The following is a 14,301-nucleotide window of genomic DNA, read 5'->3' on the forward strand; positions in this document are numbered from 1 at the left end:
TACGATGAATCCATTTCAGTTCTTATGGTTTCTAGCTTCATGTTATATCTGTATTGTAATTGAGTTGGCACAAATGATCTGTTGAGAATTTAGGGAATAATATGGCTTACTAGACTGTGATTGAGAAATAGAAACAATCAAACAAATGATGTTAGTGAAACCTTTTCCGATGCGGCGAGATGAGGTGCAAACTTTGTCACTCCCTTTAAGGTGAATTTGCGCCTATGTGGAAACTAATTTCGATGCAGCAGATTACTGGCCGCAATCACCCCCAGTACAACAGCCCGACGCATCGTCGATCTCCAAGAACTGCATGATCTCAGAGATTTGAACCACACAAACACTACAGTAGGTGTGGACCCCGATCCGAGAGAGGCGGGGGGACGGGCCCCCCAGAAAGTCTCTAGATCATCCATGTGAAGGAGAGCTCCACCAAGGAACTCTCGAAAGAGTGCCCCTCACAGCATGAGTGGCGATGTAAAGTGAGATACTTCTCGATTCGGGGACTAGCCCGGATTCGAGGCGTACCTTAAACAAAGAAAGAGTCGCCATCCAAGGAAGTAGGCCCTGGATCCCATGTTGTGCTCTGTCGCAACAGATAACCAGAGATACAAAAGGTCCGTGCCTGATGACGAATGGAGAAGGGGTTAGGCGCCCCCAATTCGCCCAAGTGCAAGCACCTGGTCTCTTATGCCATTTATTATTAACTTTGAAGAGTTTTGAGCGAAAATCATGCAAAATGGGAACGAATATCCCCGAGATAACGTCTAACTAATCATGCATGTCTCGGAGATGAATAAGAAGCATGCACAAAAGAAATAAAAGACATGTCACCTAAGAATAGCTAGGTTATGAGTGTCATGCCTAATTGGGTGTCTAAATTCTGATGGGCAAACACATGCATGCTAAAGCTAAAGGTATAGGGTCTGTACATGAAAGTAAGAAAACACAGCAAAACACACAACACAACACTACTCGACACACGACTCGATGCGACAAACCCTAGACTCTAATGCGATACTTTACTCGGACCAAAATGGCCATCCATCCTGGCTGCACTACGTATCCCGGCCTCGGGAAGAATCAGAGTCAACGTAGCTCGGCGATCTATGCTAAACTACAATGCCTAACTCTCTAGGACCGCTATCATAGACTCGATCAACTAGACTCGACTAGTTTTTAAAGCTTCTTGTTATTACTTAAGTTCAAGTGAATGGTAATTTTTAGGACTCCCTATATGCCCTAACTAATGCAGGTGGGCCCTACACCTTATGTGTGACTAGGCTGTGTGTCCTAAGGAAAACCATGGGCTATCTAAGCGCATTCTAGTCTAGCCATCGGCTCGACTAAGTGTCTAACCGACCACGACTCGAGGCCTCCTAACTCTGAGGACACTCACACGACAAGACTCAGCATATCAACACACACAGGACGGACTCCTAACTCTAAGACACCCCAAACGCCTAGGACAGAGTCCTAACTCTATGGGAAGATCTTTTGAAAATTGTTGGTAAGGTTATTTTGAAGAATTTTTGTAGTTTTGGAAGGTTTGAAAGGTTTTGAAGCTTATAAAAGTTTTTGAAGTTGTGACTGAACTCAGGATACCAGCTGCAAGCTTGAGCTGCCTACGTACCCCTCAGCTAGGGATCAAGCCATCCGTAGTTCGGACAAAATAGTGAGAAATATTTGTAAAAATGGTGACTGGACTCAGAATGCCTGCTGCATACCTGAAGGGGGGAGGGGAAGTAGAAAACAGGGTGAAGATTCTCCTCTCTCTAAATGATCCTCACCCCTTGATTTGATCCAAGGGTCACTAAGGATTGCTTACATCTTAAGCAATATTAGAATTCCAAAATTACCCCTCTGAAGGTGGCAAATCACCATTTTACCAAACAAAATATCTTGCATTTTATAGAAAAAGGAGGGTGATATCTACACCACCAAGCTTTGATAATTCATACCCTATCACAACCCAGTTTTGATTATTGCACAAACTTCGTCCGTCTTTCTTTACATTTTTCGCCCGATTGCCGCAAAATTTTGCAACCCTGAGAATACTAACAACCTCCTAGGGAATTTGTACCTAGGAATACGCACAATAAGATGCTAAAAAACTCAAGCCTTCTTCTTATTTTGGGCCCAGTCCTTCAGGAATTTGTTGAGATTAATTTCGGGATATTTTGGGACTCGGAATTTAGGAATTTCATTCGATTTTTGAAGCTCTTATTCGATTTTGGGGACTTTTAGGGTCCGGTCAAAATGGGGTGTCTATAGTAGCCCAACAAAATACGTTAAATAAACAGAGGAAGAAAGAAAACACTATTTATAGTAAAGTAGAAAAACAAGAAAAAAACAGTAGTTTTTTGTTCTGTTGTTGTGTTTATAAAACACAGAGAACATCCTCTTTTATACAGCCAAACATGTCTGTTCAATACTTTAATGGAGTGAAGACGACCTTTGAGAAAAGAGCCGTTTAAAAAATGTTTCAGATGTGAAGAGTCATTTTTGCAACAGTCACAACGATTAGGTACGCCGACGCTATTCAGTTACGCCAGCGTTATTAAGGTACGCCGTTGTGGACCCCGATCCGAGAGATGATGAGGAAGCGAGTCCCTACATCATTTGGATCATCCACGTGTGAAGGAGAGCTCTACCAAGGAACTCTCAAAACGGATGCCACCCTCATAGCATAGCACGAGTGGCGATATAAAAGGGATAACTCCCGATTCGGGAACAAGTCCGGATTCGAAACGTACCTAAACAAACTCAGAGTCGCCATCCATGGTATACGGCCATGGATCCTCAAACAAAATAGGCTCCGTATACCATGGATAACCAGAGATATGTATGGGTCCGTGCCTGATTACGAATGGAGAAGGTCTGAAGAGCACCCCCGATTTGTCCGAGTGCAAGCACTTGGTCTCTTATGCCATTTATTATTAACCTCAAAGAGTTTCGGGCGAAAATCATATGAAATAGGAACAATTCTCAGGAATCGTCTACCTAAGCATGCATTTCCTGAGGATAAAGAAATGAGCATACATAAAATGAAATAAAAAATGTGTAACCTAAGCAAAGCTAGGTTATGAGTGACATACCTAATGGGTGTCTAAGTACTGGTGGACATACACATGCAAGCTACAGTTAAATGTATAGTATTAGTACAAGAAAGTAAGAAAACACATCAAAACATAAAACACAAATCAATCCTATATATGACAGGACAAGACAAATCCTAACTCTAATGCGACTTGACTCGGACCAAGATGACCGTCCATCCCAGCTGCTCTACGTATCCCGGCCTCGGGAAGAATCGGAGTCAACGTAGTTCGATGACCTATTCTAACTACGATGCCTAACCATCTAGAACCACTAACCTAGACTCGATCCACTAGACTCGACTGATTTTTAAAGCTTTTTGCATGATTACTTAAGTTCAGGTGAATTGTAATTTTTAGGACTCTCTATATGCCCTAACTAATGCAAGTTGATTAGCCTTAAGCTAATGCAGGTGGGCCCTACATCCTATGTATAACTAGGCTGTGCATCCCAAGGAAAACCATGGGCTGACTATATGCTTCCTAGTCTAGCCATCGGTTCGACTAAATGTCTAACCGATCGACTCGAGGCCTCCTAACTCTAGGGACACTCACACGACAGGACACACCACATCAATGCAAATCAAGAAAGCCTCCTAACTCTAAAACACCCCAAACAGCTAGGACAGACTCCTAACTCTAGAGGAAGATCTCTTTTGAAAAGGTTTTGAAGAAGCTTTGTATTTTTTGAAGGTTTGACAAATTTATTTTTAAAAGTTTGGCTGGACCTGGGATGTGAATCCCAAGCTGCACTACGTACCTCGTGGAAGAGGATCAAACCAACGTAGTTCGAAACGAACTTTCTAACTACGCTACTAAAAACACTCAACACTTTAAATTTTTTTTAAAGGTTTTTTATGCTTTCAAATGTTTTTGATGTTTTAAATTCCTAATGTTTTTGAGTTTTCAAATATTCCAATACTTTTGGACCTTAAAATATTTTAACTCTTAAAGGGAACACGCAAGTAACACCACAAACTAGGGCAAAGCCCTAAATCTAAAGGGGAAACCCCGAACAAATAACAAGCAATTAGCGTCTCAAAGAGACGGACTACAACAAGTAAATAAGCGTCCCAAGAACAGAGAAAACAATCTAAGATCCCAAGCAGGGAAGGCTCTAATAAGACTGAGTTAGTCTCGAATCAAGAAGAATGACAATTCTAAAGGAGAAACTCCTAACTAGAAAAACACCAAAGAGGGGTATAAATGAGTCAATGACTCTCTAATAACGCTACCAAGAAAAAGACTCGCTCTAAAAGAGGAGGCCACTCTAACATGAGGCTAGGTAAGCCTCCTAAATGGGAAACTCTCTACGCGAGACAAGGCTTGTCTCCAAATAGGGGTTCTATAAATAAGGCAAGACATGCCTCCCGCACACAAAAGATGCAGACAAAGGATCAACGAGACTGGGCAAGTCTCCTAGTTACGAAGGACGCAAACAAAGGATCTAACGAGACTTGGCAAGTCTCCTTAAACAAGAGAGGGCTCCAAGTATCCCTATCGTCGCCCTTGTAATGAGAAGGGTTCTAATATCTAAAAGGCGTCTAACAGACTAGGCAAGTCTACTATACAAAGGAGGGGTACGCTACTTGGAGTGAGCAAGTCCCCTAAGGATGGGCTTGGGCTAGCGCCTTCATCGCCCCAAAAGAAGAAGGGTTATCTATGGTTCGAAGGGTGTATAACAGGTTAAGAACACCCTACCTAAAGAAGAGGAAAGGTAGAAAGAGGGTGCTACCATGTCTAGGTAAGTCCCCTAAAAGAAAAAGGAAAGTCTTGGAAGGACAACTATAGAAAAAATAGATCCATAAATTTCTGAAAATAACTCTAAGGAATGAGGCATATAAAACATTTTCCAAAAAATAGAATAACAGTATGATATAATTTTGAATAAATAAAACATACTTGTATTAAAAACCTAATCTATCACATATCACTTTACATATGTTAATCAAGCTATACATTAATCACAACTCAATCAACTTCATCCCATTGACATCAATAACCTGAATGAATTATGTACATGTCAAATACCTGTTCATTTTTATTATGTATTACATATTCAAAAAAAAAATTTCTTAGTTTAACTATAAAATTTCTTATTATTAATACCACATATGCGAAATGACTTTGAAGGTCAACCAAAATAGATGATGAAATAATATTATATTCTCAATATGATAATATCCATATTCTACATCATAAAGTTTATAAACATTTTGCAGTACGAATGAACTATAGTTTAGTGAAACCATAACCTATCTATCAATATCTTATCATTTCAGAAATATGACTATTTAATAAGATAAACCATAAGGAAATGTTATTCATATCATTACATTCTTATACCTGCACCAACTCAACTGTCCCCTTGAAATTCATAGAGCATCAAAATTTAAATAACCCTTATATTTGCGAGTGAGTTTCTTAAACATAAACTAATTAAGATAAAGTAAACTGCTAATTATATTAACATTATTCCCTAAAGGTATTATAGAAATTAATCTTTTAAAAAAAAACGTACAAACATAATTGCTAGAACAATGGCCTCTGACTATAATTCCTTCAAAGTAAAATAAGAAATCATAATCATATAAGAGCATTTTTCCTTAAATGATAGTACCTTCAGAAAACTGTTTTGAAATTAAACTACTTATAAGAAAGACATAACCTGATCATGTGCTCCAACCTCCCCCATCCCATTTTATCTTTTAATATATTAAGGTATAACTGTTCCTAGTATTTCAACATCACACATCTCTTTAAACCATTTAAATCAACAACATAATCCAAGGAATTATCAACCTTAAGGCTAAAAGCCTCCTATTAGCTTCTCCCCTAAAACAAGATATACATGACACAACATGGTCCAATCACCTCTCGCCACATTTTTTTTTTATATACGAAACACGGATACACCGCGGCGGATAAATTTCCCCCTTCTATCTGCAAATCAAGAAAATAGCCACGAACAAGAAAACCACAAAGCAAGAAAATAGCAATTCACCACACAAATCAAGAATACACGATTTTAACGTGGAAAACCTTCCGATGTGAAGGGAAAAACCAATGGACAAGCTCCGAAAGAAATCCACTATGAAAAGAGAAATACAAAGTCTTTCTTCTCAAGTTTTTCCAAAAACTTGAGGAATATACAAGAATAGAAGATTAACAATCAAATCTTGGAGGAAATATGGGTTACCTCATGAAACCCTTGCAAGAGAACGCTTTCCTACCTCAAAGAACCAAGCGTGAGAGATCTTCTCCAAGAACCACTCCAAACCCTAGGTTTTGGCTTCTTTTCCCTCTTCCTTCTTGCCCAAGAAAAGACTTTAAGTTTCAATGGAGATTAGGATTTCCAAACCCTCTTTAGGATTACCCCAAAGCAAACCTCAGAGAAAACCCTTTTTTTTCTCCTCTCTCTCCTCACGTTTTTTTTTTCCTTTTTTTCTCGTTGAAAAAACCCGTCTCACGACTCTCTTTTGTTTTACAAGAGAGTTGCGTGAGTGGTGGGCCCTACATCATGGGGTGGACCCACAACAAGTGGATGGGGCTCTTGTTGCTAAGATCTTCTTCCACATACTCAAATTCCACTTCCACATACTCAGTTTTTTTTTTTTTTGTTGATCTATTTACTTTTCGCTATAAAACCAATAATGTTAGAAATTTGGGGGCAAATTATTAATTCTATGTGATGATGGACTGAAAATTTGGGCCGCAATTGTATATAATCTTCATAATGCTCTATCGGGATGTTTTGGCAGGCCTTTGGACTAAACACTAGTCTATCTCAACAAAGATGCTCTCAAGCGCATTTCAACTACTCACAGATGCTAAAAAACATGGTTGCTAATTTATCAACTGTCTGGAATCTTCATAATGCACATCTGGGAACAGTTTCTTTCTTGATTTATCAACTGTTTCACAAACAGATATCATCTTCTTCTGTTCACCAAACAATCCAACTGGTTCTGCTGGGACAAAGGACAGCTAATGCTGGTGATGTAGTTTGCAAGGGATAATAGATCGATTCTAGTTTATGATTCTGCATATGCCATGTACATTTCAAATTCCAGCTAACACATCTAGTTTATGATTCAAGTGTTATCGTGGGCCAAATTGTCATTAGTTTGCATTTAACTTAAATATGGTTTACTTTGTCTGATCTGAGTCACCTGTATTGCTGGGACTGTACCTACATTAAAGGGTATTTTGGTCATTTATTGTCCCATAAGATGAATCAATAATCACTTGTGAATGTCATTTGTGAAATGATGCGAAGAATGCTAATTCCATTTTATTAGATTATTTTAGTAATTGGTGATTGGCATAATCAGTTACCATAACCACATTCAGTTTTTTAATAATCACAAACAAAAGGGCGTAAAAAAGCATTAGAACTAAGTAATTCTATTACAAAAAAAAGAGGGTGAGAAGAGATGAATTGAATGAATAAGACAAAATATGTGGAAAAATGAGCCTATGTAGCTGCTCTCTCATGCGACAGCAGCGAAATGCCTTCTGCAATGTTCCCTAGCAAATCCCATGCAATAATGTTGGATGGGGGTGGACATGGTTCCGGTTCGAACCGAGGAACCGAACCGAACCGAACCGAATGGTTCGGTTCGGTTCGGTTCGGTTCCAAATCTATATGGTTCGGTTCTGGTTCTGATATCTTGGAACCGGTGGAAATTCGGTTTGGTTCTGGGTTTGGGATCCCGGAACCGAGAACCAACCCTCACCTTAAAACTCACTGCCTCCTCATTTGATAAAATCACCCCACCCCCTTTTAATTCATCCCTCTTTAATGTATTGCTTTGCCTTTAAAATTTTAATTCACCCCCCAAATTTGTGCCTGATTATCTCAAATTTGTGCCTGTTTGTAGTTCATATATAATTTTTGCATTGCTCAAATTTGTGCCTGATTATCCCAAATTTGTGCCTGTTAGTGTTTGTAGTTCATATATAAACATGATCGAACCGAACTGAACCGATTATAAACACGATTAGGCAAAATATCTACATTTGGTGAAGGTTGGGTAAACCTAGAACCGAACCGATTATATATGGTTCTGGTTCGGTTCGGTTCCAAACATATATGGTTCGGTTCTGGCTCCAATTTCAGGGGACCGATTATATGTGGTTCGGTTCTGGGAATACCCCAACACCGAACCGAACCATGTACACCCCTAATGTTGGCCACACAAGGGTGTTAATCACTTTGTATAATGGTCAAAGATAGCCCTGAGTGTATTATATGTGTGTCTTAGAACCCTTTTTATAGAGTTTACAGCACAAACTAGCCGTTTCTGGGTTGTAACGAATCCTACAGACAAGTCACGCTCGGCTCTCTAGAGAGTCGTTTGGACCCACGTAAAACTGCCAAAGCTTTGCATGGTCATCTCTCTCCTGATCGAGTCCCCCAGCTAACTGTGAAAGGGATGATCGGGCTCTTAACTAAGCCTAATCCCTCCATATCACACATCTGAAGGCACAAAGGTGTTAAACACTTTTTGAGGGACTAGATTTTATAGTCTAGACTCTTAAGACTTAACTTGAATATTGAATTCTTCTTCTTCAAATCTTTAGTCCTCTTCTTCTTCTCCGTGGATCTTCTTCTCTATCATTTGGTTCCATTGATCTTCAATCTTAGTGCTTTGATCCATTTTCTGTGCAATCCAATTTGACATTCAAAAAGAATTCTCAAACGACAATTAAGCATTAGAACTATAACTAATATATTGTGTTTAGAATCATAAGGCATGATTTGAGAAAGCTACCAAGGCAAAACCCTTGGGCTAACAATTATGTGCGAAATTTTCAAAAAGTAGGCCCTACCTTGTTTGAAGATCCAAACCGTTCATTTGGATCGCCCCACCGTAGAAAGGTTGGGCTCCAAAAGTCAACACCAAAGGATGATCCTAACCCTCTATCCCTGCGGTTTTTATAATATGCCATCCTACATATCATATCATCCTTTGGAGATGATCTTGGTGATCCGATCTATTTATATTGGGTCAATCCAAATGAACGGTTTGGATCTTCAAATAAGGTGGGCTCGTCATATTAAAAAAAAAAAAAAAAAAAAACACACACGAGGACATCATTTATAAAGTCCTTTTAAGATAGGCTTAGAGAAGCTTGGGGAAAGATGGCTACACTAGTTTTCGTGTGTTATATGGAATAGATTGTTTGAAAGTAATGTTTATAGATCTAGAAATAATACTAGGGGCATCAATGCGTCCAGACGGTCCTATGGATCCGAACGGTCTGATGAATCCGAACGTTAATGGACAGGATTGAGGCATGATATCTAGATCTGAATGTATCCATTTGATCCATATCCTGTTATCTGGAATGATTGGGCATAAAGCGTGCGAAATTATTTTGGATCGTGACTTAGAAGCAGCCACAAAATTCGATGAGCATCCTTGACCTAAATGGAGGGTGCCAATGAACGAAAATATGCTTCATATTTTTGTTTATTTATGCCTTTCAAATCCAGACGGCTTTTGAGAGGGATGGCTTAGAGAGAAGCAGGAACAGGATTGGGTCCAAACCATAGAATTCAATTCCAGGAAATTGATGGATGTGATCTGTTGCGGCCAAAAATCAGAGATCTGTTGATATGGCTTCGGAAGAGCTGATGTGGACCTACGCGAGGTAGCTAACGGTCAGACGACCGACCCAGAGTTGATGCTCCGAGAAGGCCCTCCGATGCTTAAGTTAGTGACTGCAACATATAAGTAAGGTCTGCTATGAATAGTAAATTTTGGGATCTAAACCCTTACCTCTGACCCTTAGAAGGCTATTTATAGTTGGGTGTCAAGCATGAGATTACCCACGTACCCTTAGATAGGTGTCGACCTGTGATTGCGTAGGGGAGTAGCCTGGAAGCTTCCTATCAGGATGTAATTACATGATTATCCCTTTGCCACATGCCACCCTGTGATTGGGTGTTTATTTTGGTCTCCATCATGATCCAAATGGGAGAACAAGAAAATCTAGAAAAAAGCCCGTAAACATTTCCCAGAAAAATATTATTTCTATATTTCTCTTTGGACCAATTACCAATGGGGGACAAAAATTAGGTGGAATTATCAACAGGACCCATGCTTTTCATAAATTATCAACGAGGGACAAAAGAGGTCTTGTCATTAAAAGCTGGACGAAAATGCCCTTTTCTTAAGCAACACGTTTTGTTTTTCCACTTTTCCCTCTTCTCTCTTCTTTCCCTCTTTTTTTTTACTTTTTCATTTTCAACTTTGTTTTCACTTGCAAATCATGAACTTGTGGAAGAATAGGCTTACCATCAATCATAGCAAAATCATCATAATTGGCTATAAGAAATCTGTTTGTACCTTCTTCTTCAGCCCTATATTTGAATTCTAGCGCATCCCAGATTTCTCTAGGAGACTTGACATCAGTGAAAAGATCATAGAGACGATCAGACAGAGTGTTGAGAATGTTTCCTCGGCACAACAATTCATCTTCGTCACGTTTCTTCTTTTCTTTGTTGATGCGATCCACTTCTGCAGGGGACAGATTTTCTCCTTCAACGATTGGCTGCAAACCAGGATCCAAAACGTAGATGATCTTCAAGGCAGTCAGGAGAAACTTCATCTTATCTTGCCAACGACTGAAGTTGTTGCCATCAAATTTGTCCAGTTTCATCACTTTGATTGATTCCGACTCCATTAGAACAAAAATAAAGCCTTAAAATTGTTAGAAGATATTGCAGTCGAAATCAGAAAATAAACAAAACCTAGACTTTGAGGCACGATGATCGCTTTCTTTAAGGCTTTATTTGTCCCCACTCGATCTTGAGTTTGCTTAAGGGTTGGAGACAAATTGCCTCCAGGATACAACAAAGTCTTTGAGAATTTTCAGAAAGCAAATCTGATAACTCTCCAACGAATTCTCTATGAAATAGTATAAGTATGGCTGTAAGAGTTATAAGAAAGAAAGAGAGAGAGATAGATAATCAGTGTCTATGAAAACCCACTAATTTTAAGTATTTATAGATTATGAATAGTTGCTTCCAATAGTTAGAAAACAGTTAGAAAAAGACACCCTTTCATTTAAATCCTAACAGTCATATCTGTTAGTTTATAACCCCTTTCATTTAAATCCTAGCAGTCATATATGTTACTTTATAACTGTCAAAACTGATTTTTTAAATTCAAAATAAAAGAGTGTCTTTTACAGAAAAATAATTCCGAAAATAATAATTAAAAGTAATGGGCTTACATTGTAATTCAACATTCTTTTTGCAAACAAAATTCAACAAGTCCCTCTTTTGTTTGATGAAATGCCTCTGTTATGAGGTAAAAGTCCTTTCTGGCATGTTGTATGAGAGGGTGAACTCAAAACTAGTCTATTGTGGGCTTTTTTCTATTCTACTACTTTTAGTTATATTATTTTTAGACTGAATTCCATTCGAGTGGCTTTCATGGATTGGTGATGGTTTCTGTAGGCTTTAGATGGAAAGGCCTCAACATGTCCTTTTTGCACTTCACACGATTTGGCAAACATAGGCAATTTAAGGGTCCCAACTAGGGTCCCCTCTTCTGTTTGATGAAATGCCTCTGTTATGAGACAAGGTTTTTGAATTTTCTATTAAAAAAAGAAGCTTTCTGGCGTGTAGTTTGGGGGGAAATGCTTCTGCATTTTGGCTTAGTAGGCTTTTGATGTAATTGGAGTTATACAACTAGGGTCCCAACTAGGGTCCACTCTTCTGTTTGATGTAATTGGAGTTATGCAATTTATGGCTTAGTAGGCTGTTTCCAGAGAAAAAAATTGATTATTAGGAGCAGTCCTTTTTCTTTCTTTTTCCTGTTATGGATTTTAATTTTATGGGGTTTGTAAGGTTCTGTGTTTGAGAACTAATATGACATTGTTGAGCTTGTGTTTCAGAATGGCTCCCTAATGATTATATGCCCTTTTAGATCTATATGATTCGACTGAGAGTTGGCTTCTAACCCCGCTCCAATTGCCATGTATCATTTTTACCAACATTACATGAGCAGCAAAATGCCGATAACCAAGATGGAAATGAGTAAGATTTAGAGAGTTAGACACTTGCTTTCTAGATGAAGGTGCCATTTCTCTCCGCCCATTGTCATTATTTTTAGAAGCTGAAGAAAAAAAGAACATAAGCCAAAACTTAGGAAAAAAATCATTTAGAAGAAACTTTAAATCATGAGTCCTTGGATTATGGGTGTTTTTCTCACTGCCCATTGTCATTTAAAAAAGTTTACATCATTTACAATAAAGTTTAAATCATCATTTAAAAAAAAATCATTTAGAAGGTGCCATTTCTCACTGCCCATTGTCACTAACTTGGTGTTTTTTGTTTTTGCAGACCCACTATCGATCCTTCATTTGGTGCGATCAATACCGGTTGTACTTGCATTTGCTGCCTGTTAGGCTTCATTCTGATTATGGCAGCTATGATTCTTTGGTTTTTGAAGCTGTAATATCGGATGGTAGGCATTGCTAGGATGTTATTTTGCATCTTGAGATCACTATGTAGTATTTGTGATGTATGGTATTTTAGAAACAAACTATTTTAATTGTTATTGGCTATAGAAGACGGGGATATGTAATGGTCTTTTGATAGAACTTGTGCTGCCTTTTCAATTGTTATTGTCAATATGCTATGTACCAACTAATTATGAACGTGGCCTTGCTCTCAGATCATTGACACTGAATGTATGATGTTTAGAATTTGCAAGTAGCAGTGTCATATGAAGAGATTGTTCTCCAACTGCACCACTGCAATTGTCAATCTGAAAACTTTCGCAGATCACTTGTGTAAGAGAGAACAGCATCTAAGATGAATTCTAATTCATCTGCCCAACATAAATGCCCAAGGCAGCCCCCATCATAAACAACAGTGCAGGAATTTTGAAGGTCATTTGGGTGGTAAGAGCATACATGGGAGAATTAATTTATGGAGTTTTTGAACTCGGTAGTTGAACTAGCTGTTCAACTTGTACCTTTGGACGCCCATAATTTTCTTTGGAGAAATATGGATAAACATCTTATAACAACTCTTATTTTTAAACTTTTCTAAATTGGGTGGGAGGGATCGGGATTGTTGGACCAATTCATCAATGGTAGCTGGATGAAAATGAATTGGTCCACAGCCAATGGGGGCACCCTTTTTTTTTTTATTCACGTCATATCAGGTTATAAGGGGGTGTGCATGTATGCCGGGGGGGTGAAAATATCATCTCCCTTTTTTTAATGGTACTCAACGGGAACACTCAATGGAATCGTAGGGTGTTGAATCATATTCCCATTTACAAGTGCTGTATATTATGATCCGTTCCTCTTCTTTTATGGGCCCAAAGAAAACCTCTTTTCTGTATGGAGGATGAGCGTTTTTTACTCTTGAATCACTCTCAATCGCTCTTGCATTTTTCATCTCTTGCATTTTTCGTTGTTTGTTTGGGTGTTGGCTTGACCATCTATGCCAGTGTACTTAATGTCAGCCCTTGAATAAAGTTTATGTCTGTTAATTATCAGAACCATTGGCCAAATGCTTCCCTTAGTCTTTCGGGACCAAAATTAATGACACCAACCAAAGATTAAATGATAGAAAGACCACTAGGCAGGAAATCTCTTCATGCCGGGCTTCAATTTTTTGAAGGTTCTAACTTTTGCTGTATCAAACAAGGTGTGGCTGTTCAAGAGGACTTACACCATTAAGAATGTTCAGTTAATGAAGCCGTTTTACATTTGCTTAAAGACATGTTTAAGTATTTACTGTACGGACAATACTATAGGATGATCCAAACCGTCCATACGATAGCCCATAGCTTTTTTTTGGGCACAACTTATTTATGTTATGGCCCGTAACATAGACGGTTTGGATCATCCTATACTGTGGCCGCACAGCTTATTTTGTATGCTTACACCATACAAAATCTTGTGTTATGCTATCAACAAAAATTTAGTTACAGAACTGAATTCTTGATCAAGTAAATCCAATTCCACACAAGTATACGAGTGATGAGTCCTCAGTTGAGGTTTTTTTCCCCACTAATGTGAATAATCTCAGAGGTCTGCACCATTCATGCCACTTTAAACCCCAAATCTGCACCATTCATGATTAAAAAAAAAAAAAATTACACGATTTTTGAAGGGAAAAAAAAGATAAAAAACAAAGAGAAGATCAAAAACCATATCAGAAACACTA

This window comes from Tasmannia lanceolata, unplaced genomic scaffold (genome assembly GCF_043159265.1).
Source record: "Tasmannia lanceolata isolate RefF3 unplaced genomic scaffold, GAP_Taslan_0.1 ptg000002l, whole genome shotgun sequence".
Lineage (NCBI taxonomy): Eukaryota > Viridiplantae > Streptophyta > Magnoliopsida > Canellales > Winteraceae > Tasmannia > Tasmannia lanceolata.